The 12,173-nt window shown below is 42.9% G+C and overlaps 2 long non-coding RNA genes across 2 annotated transcripts in view; one reads left to right on the top strand and one right to left on the bottom strand.

Annotated features, from left to right (window-relative positions):
- The window catches only part of LOC145518246 (uncharacterized), a 221,418-nt gene that overhangs the window by 196,263 nt on the left and 12,982 nt on the right, over positions 1-12,173 (bottom strand). The window lies entirely within an intron of this gene.
- LOC145518245 (uncharacterized) overlaps positions 1-12,173 on the top strand; it is a 65,422-nt gene that overhangs the window by 48,530 nt on the left and 4,719 nt on the right. Inside the window, exons 2-3 of the long non-coding RNA XR_014062776.1 lie at positions 201-369; positions 5,538-5,693. This is a non-coding gene — a long non-coding RNA (uncharacterized LOC145518245). The remainder of the gene's footprint in view (positions 1-200; positions 370-5,537; positions 5,694-12,173) is intronic.

Here is a 12,173-nt window from a genome sequence, read left to right as displayed (position 1 = left end):
CCAGTAGATGGCTCAGGAGCTAAAGAGACAGCTTTCCCCTGGTGGTACGATGGGGAATTCGATATGTACATGAATGCGTGCTTAGTCGCTCAGTCACGTCTGATTCTTTGCAACCCCACGGACTGTGGCCTGCCAGGTTCCTCTGTCCCTGGGATTTTCCAGGCAAGAATACTGGAGTGGGTTGCCATTTCCTCCTCCAGGGGATCTTCCCAACCCAGGGATCGAAGCCGAGTCTCCTGTGTCTCCTGCATTGGCAGGCGGATTCTTTACCACTGAGCCACCTGGGAAGTCTGAGGACTTGGATGCTGATCATCAAAACAGCAGTGGAAGCTCCTGGCCCAGGCGTGGGCACCCCTCTTCTCCATGTGGGTGAGCAAAAGCCAGCTTGTGGCAGAGGACTGCTGGGGGGAGGGGATCACAGCCTGTGGCTACAGCTGAGTCTTCTCCGGTGGTTTTAATGGTCCCTTAGCTCTGCTTTCAGGGCATGTGGCAATGGTGCAGGCTATAACTTCCCTGATTAAACTGCAAGTGGACAACCAGTCATCATCAATTTTTTTCCTCTCTATGGGAAGCCAGTTTGTAAGAAGTTCCCATCAGGTGAAAAGTTTAATTCATCCCATGTGATGAACCTGCTGACTCTAAATAGGTGACTATCTTTCACCTTTGGAAACCATAAAAGAGAACACAATATAATAGCTTTGGTGAGAGGAGGGGAATGTTTTAATGGAATATTTGATGATCAGCAAAATAAAAACCAAGACTTACTGAACACCAAATACCCAAAAAACCCCACAGCAACTATAATATGTACCAGGAGTATCACGTCTGGCTATCTGGGGTCCTTTCTGTCCCCCTCTTCACAGAGAACAATGAACTAAGGAGCAATATACTTATCAGAGGGCTGCTTATTTTGAAACACTTGCATATTTTTTTCATAGGAATAAATTCTTTTGGTCTTTAGCCCCATGCAGCTCAGAAAAGAAGAAAGCTGGCAATTAGCATGCCTCCTGCACACTCAGAAAAATCTCACACAGTCAGATACACCCTGGAATTCATCTTGGTGATTTTATTAAGTCTCACTCAGCTCTACATTACTGATTCTGAGTTCAGAAATGGCACCACAGGGGGCTGAAGGAGGTCATTTGGATTCCCAGCGTTTCCAGTCCTCCTAAGTCTTCTGGTCAACACACCACTGCTGAGGAAATCGGCAAGAATCTAAACTCTAGCCATTTCTCAAAGCTTACTTTCTCACTTCTCCCCAGGCCCCTGAATGCCCCCTAAATTTGACCCCCATCCTCTCCAGGAGTCTTCCCATATCCAGTCTCATCCCTCCCCAACTTCCACACAGCAATGCAGAGTGATCATTCTAAAGAACAAGTCTGATTATACGACTGCTTTGTTTAAATCCACAGCATCAGTTACTATTAAGATGTAGGACCGACTCCTCAACCTGACATGATCTGGCCTCTGCTTTCAACCCTAGCTTTATCTCTCATCATTGTCCTCATCACATGTCCCCATGCTCTATCAACATTAAATGTCAGGTCCTGGAGCACCCTCCTCTCTTCCATTTCTGGACCTTTATATCTGCTGTGCCCTCGGATGAAACAGTGACTCCTGCATCTTTGCCTAATTAAGTTCTGATTGACTCCTTCCGAGTTGGATGCAGTTTACTCGGGGAAGCTTGTCCTGATCCCAAGACTTGAGTGAGGGACTCAGCAGCACTGGCCAGCATCTGCCACAGCCCTTGTCACATACTCCTTTCTAATGCGCTCTGAATGTTTGTCAGGTGGTCATGGCCACACTGTCTGAACACTGAAAAGTCAGTCACAGGGTTCACAGATGCATCTCCAGCATGCAGCATAAAGCCTGCACATAGTATGTGTACAGTTAATATCTACTGAATATACAAAAGAAAACAAGAAGCTTTGATAAATATAATAAAAGAAAGTATTGTCTCAAGTAAATAAAGAAAGCTAGTAACACTTGAATGAAACCTCAACATTTTTGTTGACTGAGATGCTCCCTCAACTGCTGCACATGGGAAAATTTGACTTCTAGCAAAGAGAAGAGCCTCACAGTGTTCTTGCATGCAACATTTAAAGAGCAGAAGAAGTCACTGTGCCATCTACGATTATCTTCAGAGAATTTTTAGGCTGTCAACTGTTTTCCATTTTCTTCAAATTCTTGGAAGAAAGAAAAATTCACATTGCAGTTTCATTTGTCCATTTCATTTTTTAATGGGAATATATTAAGGTGAGAGGGGATAAAAATCTATAGCATCAATCAAAGGGTGGATGCACGGAGGAGGCCAGCTGAAGTAGAAGAAGGAAGCTGGCCAGTAAGAGCCCGACTCGCCTGTTTCTCTGCTCTCTTGAACTTGTTATTGCTTAGCAGACCTTGTCTCAAGAAAGTGCCACCCACACCCAGCAGCTGCTAAGAAGCCCTGACTAATCACCTAATTGTCAGAGAGAATGAGAGAAAGAGAGAGAACCACAGCCAGTCTTTCCTAACTACCTCCAAGGGAACCAATGCAACTATAAGGGTTTGAGAGCCTTTGGTGGTAGCAGCCCTTCCTCATCTGTTCTCCTTATAAAACAGTCTACAAACATGTCTCAGTAGCAAGACGGCAACAAGACATTAAGCATCCACTACATACCTGGCCCTGTGTTTGGTGTAGTCCAGTATTTAAGGAAAGTATAATAAGTAGAGGCTATGCCCTCACAGAATTTCAAATCTCACTGGAGAGCAAACACACATGAAAAAGAGGAAGATACATTATGCACAGAAAGATTTGCTGAAAACAAAGCATGATAGTCCAACTTGCCAGACCACAGTGAAATACCATTTCACAAGCACTAGAAGGTCTAAAATCAAAAAGGCTCGGAATACCCAGCGGCACTCCCTTACACCGCTGGTGGGTTGTAAAATGGTGCAACCACTTTGGAAATCTATTTGGCAGTTTCTGATAACACTAAACATACACTTGACCCAAAGAGCTTACTGTAGTACCCAAAGACATGAAAATATATGTCCACCAAAAGGCTTGCATGAGAAGGTTTACAGCCTTCTTACTCATAAGTACTCAAAGCTGGAAACAACCTCAAGTGTCTACTAACAGAAGAATAGACACTTTGTGGTAAATCTTTACAATGGAAAGCTACCCAGTGGTCAAAAATAGTATCTACTGATGAATGAATCTCAGAATATTATGTTGAGTGAAAGAAACCAAACACAGATGAGTATATATTATATGATTCCACTTATATGAAACCCAAATACAGGAAAAATGAACACATTATGAGAGAAATCAGAAAGCTGTGGCAAGTACAAGTTACCAAAAAGATGTGGAGAGGGATTTCCTGATGGTTTGGTAGTTAAGACTCTGCCCTTCCAATGCAGGGGGTCCAAGTTCGATTCCTGGTCCGGGAACTAAGATCCCATAGCCTGCATGGCATGGACAAAAATGCAAAAAGATGCAAAGAATTTTCTGAGGGGATGGAAATTTTACATCTTATTTTGGGTGGTAACTAGGTAAGTGTCTATATACTTTTCAAATTCATCAAGTTTGTCTTAAATCCACGAGTTTTATTTTATGTTAATCATTTCTCAATTAAAAAAAAGAAAAAAGCCTTATTTGCCAATATGGCAAAAGCAACTCTATTCCGAGTCACCAGATCATCCTAGTCTGTATAACTTTACCACCAAGAGGTCTTTCTTTCTTAAACCTTTTATATGCCCCAAACCTCCCAGAAAAGGAACTTCTCAACATCTCCAGGTTTTGAGGATAGATATGGTCTTTGGAGAAGGCAGATATTAACATCCCATTTTACAATAAGGAAACAGAAGCTCAGAGGGATCAATGTCACCCAGCTGGTAAATGATAGAACAAATATTCAACGTCAGACTACCTGTCTTTAAAGCTGATGCTCTTCTCTATAACCCTATGACATCATTCTGTTCCCAAAAATTCAGTACCAAGATTCTGTATCTGGTGTTACGAAAGAAGAAGGAAATTTTATGACCTGCAGAGTTTCTCAGGAAGAGGAGATTAATACCCATTAGCAGGAATAGGGAAAAGCACACCCTTGCAATGGATCTAACAAACAAATCTTAACCTCCAAAAGATATAAACACTTCCTACAACTCAGTGAAGAAAAGCCACTGAAGAATGGCTGCTGCTGCTGCTACTAAGTCACCTCAGCTGTGTCCGACTCTGTGCGACCCCATAGATGGCAGCCCACCAGGCTCCCCCGTCCCTGGGATTCTCCAGGCAAGAACACTGGAGTGGGTTGCCATTTCCTTCTCCAACGCCTGAAAGTGAAAAGTGAAAGTGAAGTCACTCAGTCGTGTCCGACTCTCAGTGACCCCATGGACTGCAGCCCACCAGGCTCCTCCATCCATGGGATTTTCCAGGCAAGAGTACTGGAGTGGGGTGCCATTGCCTTCTCCGAAGAATGGCTAGAATATCTGAAATATCAACTTATGGAAGAAACTTTTAAAAGGCAAAAAAAACAAGGTCAGGCTTGTTAACAGTTAAAGAACCACAAAGTAAATAATCAAATACGAATTCTGTCCATAAGTTTGTCACATGTTTCAAAACACAGATAATAGCCTATGTTGGCAAGGATGTGGACTATTCATATATGTGGTGTAAGAGAGTTAAACTGGCATAGCCTCTTGGAAAGACAAAATGGCTTCCCTCATAGCTCAGTCAGTAAAGAATCTGTCTGCAATAGCGGAGACCTGGGTTCGATTCCCGGGTCGGGAAGATCCCCTAGAGAAGGAAATGGCAACCCACTCCAGTGCCTAGAGAATCCCATGGACAGAGGAGCCTGGCAGGCTACACAGTCCATGGGGTCACAAGAGTCAGACATGACTTAGCGACTAAACCACCACCATCTATCAAAATATTAAACATAAATTCTCCCCAACTCACAATCCCACTTTCATTGTACAGAAATACTAACAAAAATCCTCAAAGACATATAACCAAGGATTTTCATTAAAGTGTTGTTTGCAATGAGAGTAATTAGAAGCAATATAAATGCCTATCAAGAAGGAACTGATTAAATAGATGACACTAAACCATAAAGTAAAGTATTATGCAACTGTTAAAAAGAATAAAGTGGTCTTAAAGCAGCAAAGAAAGGATTATATTTGGAAAGTTGTTCATGATAAATATAACTAAGTGTAAAAAGTACAGAGCACAAAATAAATATAAAATGCTATTTTTATTTTAGAGCAAAGTAGGCAGAAGCTAAACTATGTCCTGAGCAGTGATTCCTCATTCACTAGACTTTCAGGGATTGAATAAGATGATGTATTTGAGCATAGTAGCAACTCAAATACACGTTGAAATTTAATTTCAGGAATGCTAAGAGGACAGATGCTGGTTCTTGGCAGGAATCCTAGGAGTAGAGGCAAAGTCCCATCTTGATAATCCACTAGGATATAAATGACAGAAATGTTTTTCGTTTCTTCAGGACATCAGAGTTTATGGAGTACTTTCACATGTATTCTCTCATTTAATCTAGCACTCTCGTCAATTTCTGGAGGTTGGCATTGTCATCCTCATGCTGTGACAAGGAAACCTTCCAATAGGTGAAATGGATAACATATGTCAACTCCAGAAAGACATCAAACCTGGTCAATCCCTCCACAGGACCTCAGGCTCCTATCATCACAAAAGGGTAAGGAGGCACTCAAAAATTCATTTGGTGAGTGTGTGAGTGAGTGAGTGAGTAAAAGTGAGCAAGTCAACCCCCGGGTCTTCCGTCAGTTGACAGAACCTCTTTGTGCTTACCGACTCGGGTCCTTGGACTCTAACCAACAGAAATTTCAGTAAGAATTGATGAGAGGCCAGATGAGGAACCCAGGCAAGGCTTTATTGGGACTCCTTCTGCAGCACAAGAGAGTGAAAGCAAGTAACAGGGACCCTGTTGGCTCTCCGAGAGGGCAGCCTGGCTCCTTTAATGGGTGAAAGTGGGGCGGATCAGTGGATTGGGAAGGTGGGATGGGATGACTTAGGTGGTCTGCTGACCCCTTTGGAGATGCTGTGTGCAGGGTTCATGCACAATACCCTGCTTTTGCTCCTGGCATCTCAGAAGTGGTTGTTGGGTTTTGGCCTTTTTGTACCTTACTGCTCATAATTATTTATAGATAATTATTTACCATAATAAATACAATTTTTTTTGGCTCCTTATAGCCTCTTTGTATTCTGCTGCTCAAGGAGACATTGATCTAGGTGTAAGCACTCTAGTAAAGGGTCCCAGATCCTAAACTATCCCATTTCCACATGGCTGCCACCACTGCCAGGGAGCAGGCAGGCAGGAGGTGATTACTACGAGACAAGATCACAAGAACAGAAACAATTCGAATGTCTGGCGGCCTCAGCCCCATCCCCTACAGTAGTGAGAGCCAAACTCTGTAGGGCAGAAGCAAAGGCACCTAGTTCTGAGCACCTCTGCAGCAGAGGTGCAGGCTTACGTAGGCCAGCAGATGCCAACAGGGCGGACTCTGGTGCTCAGCCATTTCTGTGAGTCCTAGCTCCCGCATACTCCTTGATGCCTCTTGCATCAAAACAGGGGGAGTGCTGCAGAGACCTGACTTCACGACTCTGCTCTCTCCCCTCTACCTTCATGGATGGAGGCACATCCTGTAACTTCTCTGAGTCTGTTTGCTCATCTGCAAAAGAGAGATGCTCACAGTTGCTACCCAGCAGGTATATGAAGCATTAATGGGATCACGTAGGTAAAGGACAGTAATCTGATACCTGGCAAACACTCAATAGTTTGCAATTAGTTTCTAATTATGACACAGTAGGGAAAACATCAAAAATATCACAGACACCCTGCAGAGAACACATGAAGCAAAGATGGATGTGTACAAATGTGTGTGTGCATGTGTATACATTCGTGTGTGTGTGTGTGTGTGTGTGTGTGTGTGTGTGTGTGTGTGTTTAAGGAGAGCAGGGAGCTGAGGTCCTGAGCAGAGGTGGTCTAGTGTTTTTGGCAACAGAGAAAAGGCTATTTCAAAGAAGCTCTCTGAAAAGAGAGGTTCTCAAACTGTGTTACTGCCCTTTTGGAAAACCATTAAGACAGTTCTCAGGCCCAGACTAAAGGTTGGAGACGCCCCAGGCAGCTCTCCCCTACCTGAGCGGCCTCTCTAACATCCTTTCACACACATCGGTACAATCGGGGCTCCTGTAGGAAGAAGGCACTCTAATTGGAAGCTTGCTGTTCCATCATTCAGCCCCCCAAGCAGTGATGTTTCGTTACCTGATTATTGTAAAGAATGAAAGCGATGCCACAATTTGCTGTGCTTTTGTGATTCAATCACGTTTGCTAATCAAGAGTCTCTATTCCAACATGGTACCAAAGTGTTAGCACTTCAGATTGGAGATGCCTCTGTTAGCAATTTTGCTCAGAGTCTATCAACACTGGGGAAATGAAAAGAAATAGCTTTTCTGTTATCACTCTCATCTCCCACCTAAGATCCTTCACATTCCCGTTGTTAATAGAGCAGCGCCAATCACAGGGACTCAGCTGCATTTTTCCCACTGGCAACGTTGCCATGATCCTCTGAGCAGGCTGCACCAGAGAGCAGAGCCCGGGCTGGGCCATGATTCTCACTACAATCCTCTAACACAAGATCTTAAAAAATGTCATGGAGCGGCACAGGCAACAAAGAGGAAGGGGAGACTTTCCAAAACAATCATGGGCCTCCCCAACACCCTTGCTCATAAATTGAGCATATCTCCAGCAAAATTTCTGCTGCTTGCTGTTTCCTTCCAAAAAAGAAAACAGTGCAGCTATGGTATACTCCTCACCAGTCTGCCAGAATTCTGATGCGCACGCATGGGGAACGACTGCGCTGACTGGTGGAGGCTGCCCATCCTTTACCAGGAGTAGAGCCACATGGTCATGCGTCTGTTTTAAGGGCATTAGAGACCCTGGGAGTCCGATACATATTAATGCAGAAAGCCACAGGGTTGAGGAGGCCAGTGAGGAGGGAGAGAGAGTTGGCCGAGTACTGTTAAGGTAAAAGCATACAGGGTGGCCCCATCCAACAGTCTCTACATGAGATGTCTGCTATAGTCTCCAAGTAATATTCCTGAAAAGACCAACACAGACGTTCCGGTTTTAGGACACTAAACGTACAGATCATTGTCTTAACCCTAGTAAATAAAAATGAGCATAGCCAGGCCTGGCCCTTGAGGAACTCACCTTCCAAGAAGGTCCTTGGAATTCCCTGGCAGTCCAGTGGTTAGGACTCCCCTTCCACTGCAGGAGGTGAGGGCTCAATCACTGCTGGTGGTTGGGAAACCAGGATACCGCATACCCCATGGAGTGCAGTCAAGAAAAGAAGGTCCACCTGCTGACCTGTTGCTCACAAAGTTCAGGCTGTGTGCAAGATCCAGTGATGAAGCAGGGGCTCGTCTGGACTCTCAGGGCATATGGAAGGCAGGGTGGGGGGGACAAGGCAGGGATCACACAGAAGGGCTTCCCAGGGCTGGCAGTGACAACAAAAAGAATCATCTTCTCCAGACCTAAGTCCTCTGAGGTTGGAATTGGAATGGACAAGGCAACAGAGTTTACTTTGCTTACTACTTAGATAACTTTAATTCTATTTTCTGTCTCAAAGACTATAAAACTCCTGTACAGATGTCAGAGTCTCAGGGCCTGACTGGTTTGCAAAACGATCTTTCACTCACACTTGTCAGCTCCCAGCCCAGGCTTCAAGCCACATCTCTGATTGGAAGTAAGATTAAAATCAATCAGCCAAAGAGAACTGTATCAAGTAATGTACGTGCTGGCAATATAAAAATAAAAATATGTACATTTCTCCAACTCTTTACCAAGACTGAGGACAATCATTTTAATTTTGCACTTCAGTAAATATTTTAATTAAGCTCGAGCCATACAATGGAATAGCATTCAGCCATTAAAAATCAAATTTTGAAAAAATAATGACAGAATACAATACTGATTTGGCTTGAATTGTGTTCCGAAAAAGATACGTAGAACTCCCAAGACCTCATTACTTGTGAATGTGGCCTTGGTTGGAAATAAGATCATGCAGATGTAATCATGTTGAGATCAGATCAGTTAAGGTGAGTGCCAGTCATTATAAGTGTCTTTATAAAAAGAGAAAAATACCAGTGAAGACACAGACACAGGGACAGAACATTATATGATGACAGAGGCAGAGATCAGAGTGATGGAGCTACAAGCCAAGGATTGCCAGCCATCACCAGAAACTAGTAAAAGTCAAGGAAGGATTCCATCCAGAGTCACAGGCCCTGCTGACAACTTGATTTTGGACTTAAACAGTCTACAAAACTGTAAGAGAATACACTTCTATTGCTTTATGCTATCCAGTTTGTGGTACTTTGTTACAGCAGCCCTAGGAACCTAATAAATTCACCACATATCATTAAATGAAAAAAGGAAATAGAAAAAAACACAACTTTTATTTGCTAACTAGTGAGTTATTAGCATATTTTTCACCATATATTTACTGGATCTCTTAGTTTCTTATGTGAATTCTCTGTTCACACACTTTTCAGGAAAGGTAATTCCTGAGGTTGAGAGTTAGCACTCCAGCCCAGGGCTCTGGGCTCTCCAGGGGTGACCATTTGGCCAGCCCCTCGAGTCTCCTTTGCTCTACTCAGAGCAGGAACTCAATGCTCTGAGGGTTAAAAATCTCGCTTCCATTGCCTCTTAGTTCCCTTCCAAGAGCTGGTCTGGTCACTGACCTGGGTTTCCTCTTTGGCACAGAACAGATTTAATGCAAAATTATTTAGTTTAAATTACTCCCGGTGTTTCAAACACATTTTCGGTTCCAGGACTACAGAATCAGTACAAGTACCACAGCTTGGGATTCAACATTGCATAAATTGCCTGATGGGACTCACTGCTGTCAAGCTTTTGGCTGAGCTTCCTTGGAATTTAAGATAGGTCCAGTTGGCCAAGATGCATATACCCTTCCCTTCCTTTCCTTCTTCACACAAGCTTTCCACCCTCAAACCCCAACACTGTCGGGTGGGAACTCACAGGCATGAGAATCTTCAGCCTTGCTCAGGGCCCCTTCCCATCTTTAGCAAGCCCCAGCCCCTCTCCCTCCCCAGAGGAAGCTGGCCACGGGGCAAGGCTGTTGATAAGGAGGTAGGGCATGATCATTTTACAGGAGATACTTTATGGTATCAGTTGCTTGCTAAATAGCTTCAAACTATACACCCTCCTATATTTAGAATATTCTAAATATAATCGGCAATCATTAAAATTTTTCACAAGTAACCTATTATCTGTTTTAATCCCAAACTAATGATTCTCAAATTGGGAATACTCAAAATAGCTATCAAGTATAAACTCTGGTTCTCTTATAGCCCTTATGTGTTGCTTTATGTACATGCATGGTTTCATATAATGCACAGGTTTCCATATAGGACTATGAGCTCTTACATTCAGGGTCATAATTTACTTAATTTTGTGTCTTCCGGCTTTATCTTGCATGGTATGTGCTCAATATACTCAATGTTCTTTTTTTTTTTTTTTTAAGATTATCAAAAGCTTAATCTGAACATCTTCAGTCCAAAACTGGGACATGTAGAGAGAGGTACAGGAATAATCAGGATACCCTTATGGTGCAGTAGTTGGAACAGTTTAGAGAAGGTCTCTCATGTGAGCGGACCTTTTAATTGAGCCTTAAATTTCATAACACTGGAAGGGGAAATCATACAAGAACCAGCACACGATGGTACATAAGCAAGTCTTTGGAAAACTGTAATTAGCTTGCTATGGCTGGAGCATAAGATGGGCAGAGGAGACAATGGAAAGGTACAAAAAGTTAAAGCATTTTTTCAGATTAGCCCTTCACCAATAATGAGCATAGGGCTTCCCAGGTGGCACAGTAGTAAAGAATCCACCTGCCAGTGCAGGAGACTCAGGTTTAATCCCTGAGTCAGGAAGATCTGTGGTCTGTTCTCTACTTTGACTCCACTCATTCTTTCTTTCATTCAGCAAACACATTGAGTATGTACAGAACTGGGGGCACTTTGCCAAGATTCGTGTATCTGCCTTAATTCCACCCCTACAGCAGGTCATCCATTACTTCAGAAATGTTATATGGATGTTTAATGTAATTTGTCTTAGTTCTGATCTCAGAGGATAAGCTAGAGACTGCATCTTTCTTTCCTTAATATCTTTCAAAACAATCTGCATAAGTGTTTTATAGACACTGTTTAATAAATGTGTTCACACTGAGTTAAGCTAACCTCAACTGGAAGGACAGTAGAAGGAAGAGGGCTAATAGGTGGAAAGAATAAATATGAAAAGGAAGACCTAGAAAAGAAAATATTAGTGCAAGGAAGGAAATAATTAGAGCTGAGAATAAAGGAGATTTCGTTAAAATATGTTAAAGAGCATAGCATCTGAAGTTGGGAAGGGATGACTCTTAGGTTTCGATGGATTTCTACAAGCCACCACTTAAGTGGTGAAGAAGAATAGATAGTCCTCTACCATTCTCTCTAACGCCAAGGTTCTAGACAGTATACAGCAATATTACTTTGACCTGTATTTGACTACGCAACTGTAAGACTATTTAAATACTCCCAAAGATGTGGTCCTTATGCCAATGTTTTGAGCCATCTGGCAAAAGGTGGAATGGTAGTTACAGCAGCTGAAATAACTCCTCAGTACTGGGAAAATTAGGCTGATAGAAACTCAAAACGTTTTTTAAAAGTCACAATACTCTTTCTTCATTATTTCAAAAATACAGTATTCAAGTTCTGAGCCTGTGAAACCAGAGGACCCTGACTGGATTACATTATGCACCACATTCATTATCTCTGACAAGCCAAGTTAACAGCACTGTTTCTAACTTGTGCAAATCATACTGCTCTTCAAATTTGCTGCTTCCTGATAGAAGAAACGTCCCTCCAAAGTCCCATTTCTCCATTAGGGTCTTGGTGGGCATACGGGCCTCATAACAGTGATACATAACTCTCCTGTACTGTTGTTATTACAGCGGGTTCAAGAGGACCTTGGGCAAACGGTGACTAATGACACCTCCTCCTCGGGTGTGGAATGAATCAGATACCACACCAGGAAGCAGTGGAAATAGAAGTAGATTATGAATCAGGAGGCGTGGGTCTTAGTTAAAGTTTTGTC

The sequence above is a fragment of the Giraffa tippelskirchi genome, chromosome 8 (genome assembly GCF_054371585.1).
Source record: "Giraffa tippelskirchi isolate mGirTip1 chromosome 8, T2T-mGirTip1v1.2.pri, whole genome shotgun sequence".
Lineage (NCBI taxonomy): Eukaryota > Metazoa > Chordata > Mammalia > Artiodactyla > Giraffidae > Giraffa > Giraffa tippelskirchi.
The sequence above is the reverse complement of the archived record's forward strand: the minus strand, read 5'-3'. Positions and strand labels throughout refer to the sequence as shown.